The sequence below is a fragment of the Mesoplodon densirostris genome, chromosome 7, assembly GCF_025265405.1.
Source record: "Mesoplodon densirostris isolate mMesDen1 chromosome 7, mMesDen1 primary haplotype, whole genome shotgun sequence".
Classification (NCBI taxonomy): domain Eukaryota; kingdom Metazoa; phylum Chordata; class Mammalia; order Artiodactyla; family Ziphiidae; genus Mesoplodon; species Mesoplodon densirostris.
This window is the reverse complement of record NC_082667.1, coordinates 111,107,891-111,117,254: the sequence shown is the minus strand read 5'-3', so window position 1 is coordinate 111,117,254 and position 9,364 is coordinate 111,107,891.

Below are 9,364 nucleotides of genomic sequence, written 5' to 3'. Positions count from 1 at the left end.
TTCTTCCCTCTACGGGCCTTGACTTCTCCTACTACAAGCAAAATCCCTTTTCTCTTGTTAAATCTTGGGCCAAGGGCAGTCGGGAACATATAAATTGTGTGCTCCGTGCCTAGCAGTTCTTAGGAAAGAATGGGAAACCAAAAAGAAACTCAGTTGGGTGGTGTCTCTGAGGTCTCCCCTAATGATGAAGGAGGGCTGGACTTTCAGGGGAGATGGGGGCAGAGAATGGAATGCTGACACCAAATTCAGAAGCCCACGGCCTCACTGAATTAGCTCCTGGGGCTCGTCCTCTCCCAGGACCTAGTCAGCTTTCTTATCAGCACAGCGGGGGGCTAGGTAGGGGCTCAGGAAATCTGTGTCCAGGTCCTCCCACTTGGGCACCCGCCAGGCAGTCCTATCTCTCTTCCACTGGTGGAGGAACCAGACAAGAAAAACAGGCCCTAGATGGAAACTTACAAACCCCAGTGCCTTCCCGGCAGGGCTTCTAAATCTGCCAAGTAGATGGCCTGCACCTCCTTCACATCTTATTCTAACCTCTGAGCCTCAGCCTGCTCTCCCATCCCAACCCCCAACCCTCCTCCTTCAAAGCCCATCTCTTCCAGGAAGATGGCCCTGATTAGTCCCACCTCTCATTCTGATCCTTCTCTTGGATGCTTTTGGTATTTCCACCCTAATTGGGACATTAATAATAGGTACTCAAGTACACAGCTTAGTTAATATTTTAAAATATTTTCCATGCATTTAGGAAAGCGTGAGATTTCTCAACTCCTCAGTTAGGACACAGAAACCCCAAGAGATGGGTGAGGCAAGGGAAGAAGGATAGGCCAGTACTCAGGAGACCTCGCTCTGGTCCCCACTGGGCCACTAATAAGCTCTGTGACTTTGAGCCAGTCAGTTCCCCTCTCTGGGCCTTGGGATCCCAATTTGAAAAATGTTCTCTAGGGTCTCATCTGGCTCAAATATTCCATAGCTCTGTTTCCTTTGACTCTCCTCCTGTGTCTAGTTCAGAGCTCCACACACAGAAATCTCTTGTGCCCTGTTTCTTCAAGACTCTGCCTTTCTGAGTCTGTTTGATCTCTCTTACTCTGTGTCCCTGGCCTGGGTTCCTACAGCTTTGACCCTCTGAGTCTGGGGTCACGGATGAAGAGGCCATGGGAGGAATAAGGGGGAGACCAAACTCTCCTTCTCGGTGCCAGGGAGGGCCTGTAAAAATACAGATGCCCAGGGCTTCCCTGGTGGCGCAGTGGTTGAGAGTCCACCTGCCAATGCAGGGGACATGGGTCCGTGCCCCGGTCTGGGAAGATCCCACATGCCGCGGAGCGGCTAGGCCCGTGAGCCATGGCCGCTGAGCCTGCGCATCTGGAGCCTGTGCTCCGCAACGGGAGAGGCCACAACAGTGAGAGGCCTGCATACAGCAAAAAAAAAAAAAAAAAAATTACAGATGCCCAGGTTGATCCCTGGAGAGTCTGATCCATGGGCCTGCGGGGGGCCCAGTCACCTTGTTTTAGTCAGCTATGGCTGCAAAACAAAATGTTCCCAAATTTTCTGTTTGTTTATTATTTACTTATTTATATATTTATTTTTTTTAATACCTGGAAGACCCACGTTTCCTGGACTGAGAATCAGTGTGTTGGGCCTCAGTGTGCTCTTCAAGGGCTGTGACCTGAAACTTTTTAAAGAACCATCCACATTTTGGGGAAGCATTTCTGAATTGTCCATCACCAACAATTTCTTCTTGGATACCATCATGAAACACGTGTTTGCCGATTGGAGCTGTCCTTCAATTTGATGCACCTCTGGATCCGAATGAAACATTAAATTGTCTTCCTTCTCCATCAGGCGTACAGTTTTTAAACTATCATTGGCATTTCAAGTCTTCTGAAAACAACATGGCAGTCTATGCACCAAATTTTCTGTTTAAAACAACAACCGTTTTCATTTATTCATGATCTGAGGAGCAGGAAATCAGGCGCCACTCAGTGGTTTGTGGTCAGCATCACTCAAGTGGCTGCCTTCAGCTCAGCTGGGCTGGGAATGTCCACGTGGTCTGTCTCTCTCTCTCTCTCTCTCTCTCTCTCTCTCTCTCTCTCCCTCTCTCTCCAGGGGGAGTCTGACTTCTTCCAAAGCAGATGGCCTCAAAGAAGTGGCATTCCAAATGCCTAAGGCAGAAGTTGCAGAGCTCTTAAGGCCCAGTCTAGAAAGTTACACAATGATAGTTCTGCCTCTTTCTGTTGCTCAAAACAAGACATAGAGCCAGCCCAGACTGAAAGGGGGAGAAAATAGACCCCATCTCTCGGTGGGAAGAGTGGTGAAATTTCACTGTAGAAGAGCCTGTGGGATGGGAGAGGCCATCTTTGGAAACACAATTTACCATAATTTAAAAAATAAATAGTCTCCTGGGACTTCCCTGGTGGTCCAGTGGTTAAGACTCCATGCTCCGAATGCTGGGGGCATGGGTTCAATACCTGGTCAGGGAACTAAGATCCTGCATGAAGCCAGGCACAGCCAAAAAGAAAAAAAAAAACGTCTCCAGATGAGTCTGCTGTACCCAGTGTCTGCAAACCATGTCTCAGGGAGCCTGCTTCCCATCTCTCCCTTTCTCCTTCCCGTCAGACAAGGCACAGCTTCAGACTGCCTCACAGCGCTGATATAGGGGCTAATTATTGATGCGTAGTGGTTTTCGCTGTCAATAGCATTCCTATCGTTGGCATTCAGTAAATACTGACCGTACACTAATTATATTGGTGAGTGGGGAGAGGGTTAAAAACATAAACCAGACACGCCTCCCGTCTTCAAATTACTCACCATGTAAAAGTAAACAACTTAGTCTATTCCCTGGGTGAAATCATTGCATCCCTTCTCCTGATTCTGAAAAAGAAAGTTCTGAGTTAAATTTAGGAAGATGATTGCAGATTCTCTTTTTAACAAGGTCTCGGGAAGGAGTTGTGTGCCAAGGGCTATATAAATGTTTACAATTAGAGTGAATGGCCAGAATGGTGAGCGTTTTATACCTATCACCTCCCACCAGCTACATCTCAGTTTCCGTACAAGGCCTGAAAAATGAAAATCAATAGAGATAATGCTTGAAATGGTGGACATCAAATATGCCTCTGGTCTGAGAGGCAATTACTTGAACAGCATCATCAAAGAGACAAGTGAATTACAGGAGGGTTGAGAGGGACAGAGCCGTCAATGGTCCCAGGAGTCCAACATAAACAGACAGAGAGGCAGAGGCTCCATGACCACAAGTGGTCTGCTGACCTGCCCAGGATGCCAGGCTTCTGGCTACTGCCCTGCCCACCTCGGGAAAAATCCAGGTTTGTCTATAGGCACCCGATTTTGCTCTGTAGGGAAGCTCCTCCCCTCATGGTAGTTAATCTGCAGGCTTCCTGTGACTTCTTTATACAGAAGTTCAACAGTCTGCCAGCCCCAAACCATTTTTCTTTCTTTCCTGAACTCCAGCTTGGGCTTTGGGGTGGTGGTGGGGGAAGTTGGGAATGTGAGAAATAGTAAGTGGATTCAGATCAGTCTTACTTGCCCAGCACATGTGCCTAGACTAATAGGTTATTGTCTAGTTGCAAAGATGGTTTAGAGACTGAATGGAGGTGCCTGCTGGGTCACTATAGTTCTTCCTGGCCCCCAAACTCAGCTACAGCCTCTGTTCTGAGCCTGGACCCAGTGGGTTGGAAGAAAGTGTATGATGATAAACAGGTGTCTCTCTCCATGAAAGCTGGCTCCAGGCACGCAGGGAGGGGCGGGGAGTTCAGACACCTGCTTATGCTAACAGGCTGTCAGCTTCTCTGTGTATAGGGATAACAGAAACACGAAGCTATTCTGGTCTTGTCTAGGGAGCCATTATGCATTGAATTTCCAACGTTATTATCTCCAAAGGGCGACATCACTCCGTTTTCTCCCATTTGCATTCACTGGGAAAAGACAAATGGGTGCGTATTTGCAGAGTGGAAAGGCTGGGCGGGGGAGGAGTGGTCATGTGCTCTAACTTGGATAACCAGTGGCTCTGGAAGAAGTGTGCTCATAATTAGAGATCAGCACCTTGAGGTGACGTTACACGCTTACAAGTTTAAGTTAATCAGGCAGCAACTGGTTTTCCAGACTAATGGGATTGGGGTGAATTTCTCACTTAGAAACAAATCTCTTCCATGCTTTGGCATGCCTTGTTTCCTGACATACGTCATAGTTTTCCTGTGGGAAGATAGGGAGAGATGATTTTATTTCAGACTTCCCCCGCCCTGACTGCCTTTGCTTTCTTCCTTTTCCAAAAATCAAGACCCAGATAAAGATAGCTAAGGAAAGGGACCATGCAGGATGCAATCCACAAAGAGTGATGCTGGGATTTGTGCTTCTGATGTGCTGGTGTGTGTCAAGTGTGTGCCAGTGGGGCTGTAAGTGGCAGGTGTAGGTTTTCTAGGGGAGGAAGGCTTGTGCTGAATTTCTGCTTTCTCATGATGAAAGGCTGCTCTCCCCACTTGTATCCCTTAGGGGCGTGTTGGTTGCATGGGACAGAAAACCAACTACAGTCAATTTATGTACTGGTGGGTACAGCCGGTGCCACCTCTGATAGACTCAGCAAGAAGAGCCACTGTCAGCCTCCGGCGGCCCCACCCCTTGGGGTCTCGGGCCCAGGAGCTTACCGAGGGAGGGGTGGCCTGGCCTGTACAAACTTCTGACCCCCCATCCCTATGTCCTCATCTTAAAAAAAAAATTCTCAGCCTGGAAAAACAATTTATGTACTAGGAGCTGAGTTTTCTCATGTAACAAGAACTCTGGAATGAGGTAATTCAGATGTTGTTGATGGCTCTTTCTAGCTTGCTGCCCTGCCATCCTTAGTTGCAGACTTCTTTCTTCATGGTTGCAAGATGGCTGTTTCATCTTCAAGCATCCCATCCATGTTTCTGACACACAAAAAAAAGAAGGACAGGACATAGAAAACAAACTTACAGTTGCCAAAAGGGGAAAGGGGAGAGGAGGGATAAATTAGGAGTTTGGGATTAACAGATACACACTACTATACATAAAATAGATAAACAGGGCTTCGCTGGTGGCGCAGTGGTTGAGAGTCCGCCTGCCGATGCAGGAAGTGTGGGTTCGTGTCCCGGTCCGGGAAGATCCCACATGCCGCGGAGTGGCTGGGCCCATGAGCCACGGCCGCTGAGCCCGTGCTCTGCAACGGGAGAGGCCACAACAGTGAGAGGCCTGCGTACCGCAAAAAATAAAATAAAATAAACAACAGGGACCTACTGTATAGCACAGGAAACCTTATTTAATATTTTGTAATAACCTATAATGGAAAAGAATCTGAAAAAGAACACAGATATATATATGTATAACTGAATCACTTTGCTGTACACCTGACTCTAACACAGCATAGTTGCTATAAATTAGTTATAAATCAACTATACTTCAAAAAAAAAAAAAAGGAGAAGGGGGAGGAGGAGAAAGGACAGGAGGAAGAAGAAAAGGAACAGAAGGGAGAAAAAGAAAAGGGCAAAAGGGACATATTACTGTGTCTTTTTTAGAATTCTTCCTGAGTATAATTCTGTTCCCATCTCCTTGGCCAGAACTGGATCATATGGACACCCCTAGTTGCTGGAAAATCAGTAGTTTAAACTGAACACGTTGCAGCTGAATTAGAAAAATGTTCTGATAGAAGGGAAAAGGAAGGGGGGAAAGGAGAAATTAGGAGTTCGGGACTGACACATACACACTGCTATATATAAAACAGATAACTAATAAGGACCTACGGTACAGCACAGGGAACTCTACTCAATACTCTGTAATGGCCTATATGGGAAAAGAATCTAAAAAAGAGTGGATATAGGTATATGTATAACTGATTCACTTTGCTGTATCCCTGAAACTAACACAACATTGTAAATCAACTATCCTCCAATTTTAAAAAAAAAGAGTTCATTGATGAGGAAATGAAGAATTAAGTGAATTAACTAAAATCAAACAATAAATTATATTCTAAGGGAAAAAAAAGAAGGGAAAAAGAAGAGAACGGACCTGGTCTAGGGAACCAGTGGCGTCTGCCATCCTACCCAGTCCCTACTGCTCCACCCACAGTCAGAGAAGTCCTGCTTTTCAACCCCCAATGTCAGTGTCAGGGTTACCTGCTCCTCCTCTCCAGGCAGTCTTGCCTGGGAACCATTCTCTCCTCTGTCTTGGGTCTCAATAGCACTAGCTTCCTCACCCCTTCATCTTGGGAAGAGAGAACAAAGCAGCTGCATCTCACCGGCGTGGTCTGGGCCCAGGGTACTCGTGCCCAGGGAACCAGTTCCGAAGACCCTTTGGTTAAGCTGAGAGGTTGCTGGCTGGACAGAGAGCATGGAAGAAAGTGTTCGGAATGCACCTGGAGAGGTGGGCTGAGGCAGGATCATGTAGAGTCTTGTGAGCTGCAATTCACTTACATTCAACCAGTTATAAGTGAGTCACCATGCAAGACACTAGGGCGTATAAATGGAGTAAGATGCCTGGCTGATCCCAAGGAGTTCCCATTCTACTTGGGCCACACACACATGCAATTAAACACAGTAAAATTCAGACTATGATATATGTACAAGCACAGTTGAAGAGACACAGTGCAGTTCATGACAGTGTGGACAAGACAGCTTTAATTTCAATAAGGTGATATTTGAATTTCACTTTGCATGGTAGGTATGATTCATGTAAGTAGAGAAGGGAGGGAGAGCATATCTCAAGCAGAGAGGATTATATGAGCAAAAGTTTGGGGGTGGGAAAGCAAGCAATGTATTTGGATAATTGTGAGTGGCCCTCTTGAGCTGGGGGACAGTGTTTGCAAGGACTGGGGTGACCAGAGTGATGAGATGGGGAAGGCAGGGCAGAGAATGGGTCGGAGATGAAGCAGAAAAGGTAGGTGGGTGTCAGGTGGTAAAGACTGAATGCTGGATTTTAAGAAGTTGGATTTTAACTTGCGGAAAATAGGGAGCCTTGGAAGGTTTGAATCACATCTGTGTTGCGGAAAATTATTACCAAACAAGAGTTAGTGTGGGGTGGGGAGACTGAGGCAGAGGCACCAGCGGGAGGCTGGTACCTGGAACAGAAGCAGTGCGGGGAGAGGCATGAGGATGGTACACACTTTTCTGGATGAGTAACTGAGTTGGAGCAGTGCCATTTCCAAATTCAAGGAAGATTTGGGGGAGAGTCAGCTTTGGAGGGTCAGATGATGGATTCAGTATGGGCACTGCTGAGCCCCTAGAGATGACTTGTCTGGGTCTCCGGGGTAAGGACCAGGCTGGAGAGCGTGCGGTCATCAGCCCTAAGTGGGTGGCAAAACCATGATTGTGGATTGGACTGTCCAGGAACTAGGCAGAGCAGAGGACAAAGGGCCCAACACAACTGGTTGAGGGAGACGCCAAGGAGGGTGAGAAAGAAAGATCAGGAAGGGAGGAAGGGATCAGGACCAAGGAGTGCTTTTGAAGTGAGCAGAGCTCTTTCAACAAGGGGCTTAGCATTTGGCCGAGGGTGGGAGAGAACACGCTTTCAAAACCCTACAAAGTAAAATGAGGACGAATGGACCCAAGGTAGCAATTGGTGGGCAAGGTCTCCTCTGCTTCTGCAGTCTGCACCCTAGGATGAAACAGCACCCAAAGCTTGCTTGTTTCTACTAGGAACTGTTAAGAGGGACAAGGGTCTCCTCGGGTGACTCCTAGTCTTGCCCCTTTAATTTTCCCTGCAGGCCCTCTGCTTCCTGTTAAGAGGGACAAGGGTCTCCTCGGGTGACTCCTAGTCTTGCCCCTTTAATTTTCCCTGCAGGCCCTCTGCTTCCTGTCCGGAGCTGTGTGACCTGGGTACTGACTTATTGCAGGTCTGTTTTTGCCACAGTACAAGGGAACTGGGGCAAGTGTTATCCAGATGGAGTTTTAGCTGAACAATTGCAAGACACTTAGCTCAGCACAAGTCCTTTAAGCTCCCAACACTTACACTATCCTTCCAAACCCTACGTCTTGGCATGGATCTTATTCTGGACATAGTGGGGGGGTGAGAGTGGGGAGGGTTTTAGAAATGGTTTCTGTGCTTCCATGCCCTATGCCCACCATGGCTGGGCACCCGTGCCCCAGCTCTCTCTCTTTGCTCCTTGGCCTCTAGAGAAGCAGGGTCCCCTTCAGTTGGGATCCAAGGCGATTTCTCAGCCTCAGATGAGCACTGCTCTCCTGACAGCTCCTGATCCTTGACTGTAGGGTCCCCCACACTATGGAGCCAGCAACTCCCCAATTCTTGCTTGCAGTAGTTTTCTTAATGCCCTTCAGTGGCTTCCCATTGTCGGGAGAATAAAAGCTGGACTCACCCAGGAACCACCAGGTCTGCTCGGGGTCTGGCATCTGCTTCCTTCTCCAGCCTGTCTCCTCCGCTCCAGAGCCACTGCGGCTCCTTTCACGCCATGCTCCTTCTGCCTCAGGGCCTTTGCGCATGTGGCTTCTGTTCCCCTGTCAGAATCATTTCCCAGCCCTGCCTGTCACTCCGATTCCTGGCTCCTTCACCTCATCTCCTTAACACCTCCTGACCCTTCAGCTCGCTTCTCAAACGTTACATCCTCAGGTCTCTGAACCCTGTTTTAATGACACACTTATCCATGGGATTATTTGATCAATCTCTGTCTCGCCAATTAGCTCTAGGGGACCATGACTTTCCTTTCACTGTGGAGCCTGGAGCTTGGCCCAGGGCTCACTGCCCAGTAGCTCCTCGTGCCAATAAATGTGTTGCACGAGTGAGGCAGCTGGTGACCTTTTTTACTGACGCCCACATGTTTCATAGGGGCTAGATGTGTTTATTCCTGCCCTAGAAGGGAGCCAGGACTCCCGCTAGAACAAACTTGTGTGTGACTTCATAGCTGTGTCACCCCAAACTCCCTCAGCTGTGCCTCTGGATGCACTGGGAAGAAGCACACTTGAGGGGCAAGCCAAGGTCCTTCCGCACGTGAATGTGGCCCCTGCTGCCCCTCTGCGGCCTTTCACTGCTAAGGGGCATCTGAGGGGCCAAACACCTTGGAATTCTCTGGTAAGACAAGGGCTGGTACTAACAGGTGACTCGGCTTTGGAGTTCTGACCCCTGGCCTGTCTTTCTCAAACAGACTTGCAGACCTGGGTTTGAAGTGTCCTCACTGGGAGGAACTCCAAGAGGCAACACAGTGAGATGCTGGCCGGCAGCCCTCAAGGCCGTCTGCGAGGGACTAATCTATTTGCCCAAGGACATGAGCCTAGCGAGTGATTTTCAAAGGCACCCAAGGAACTTCGGGACTGGGCCAGAGAGACGTCCACTCTGCCCAAGATTCTGTGCTCATGGAGTCCAACCTGTCCTCTCGAGGGTTCCCCACTCTTTCTCA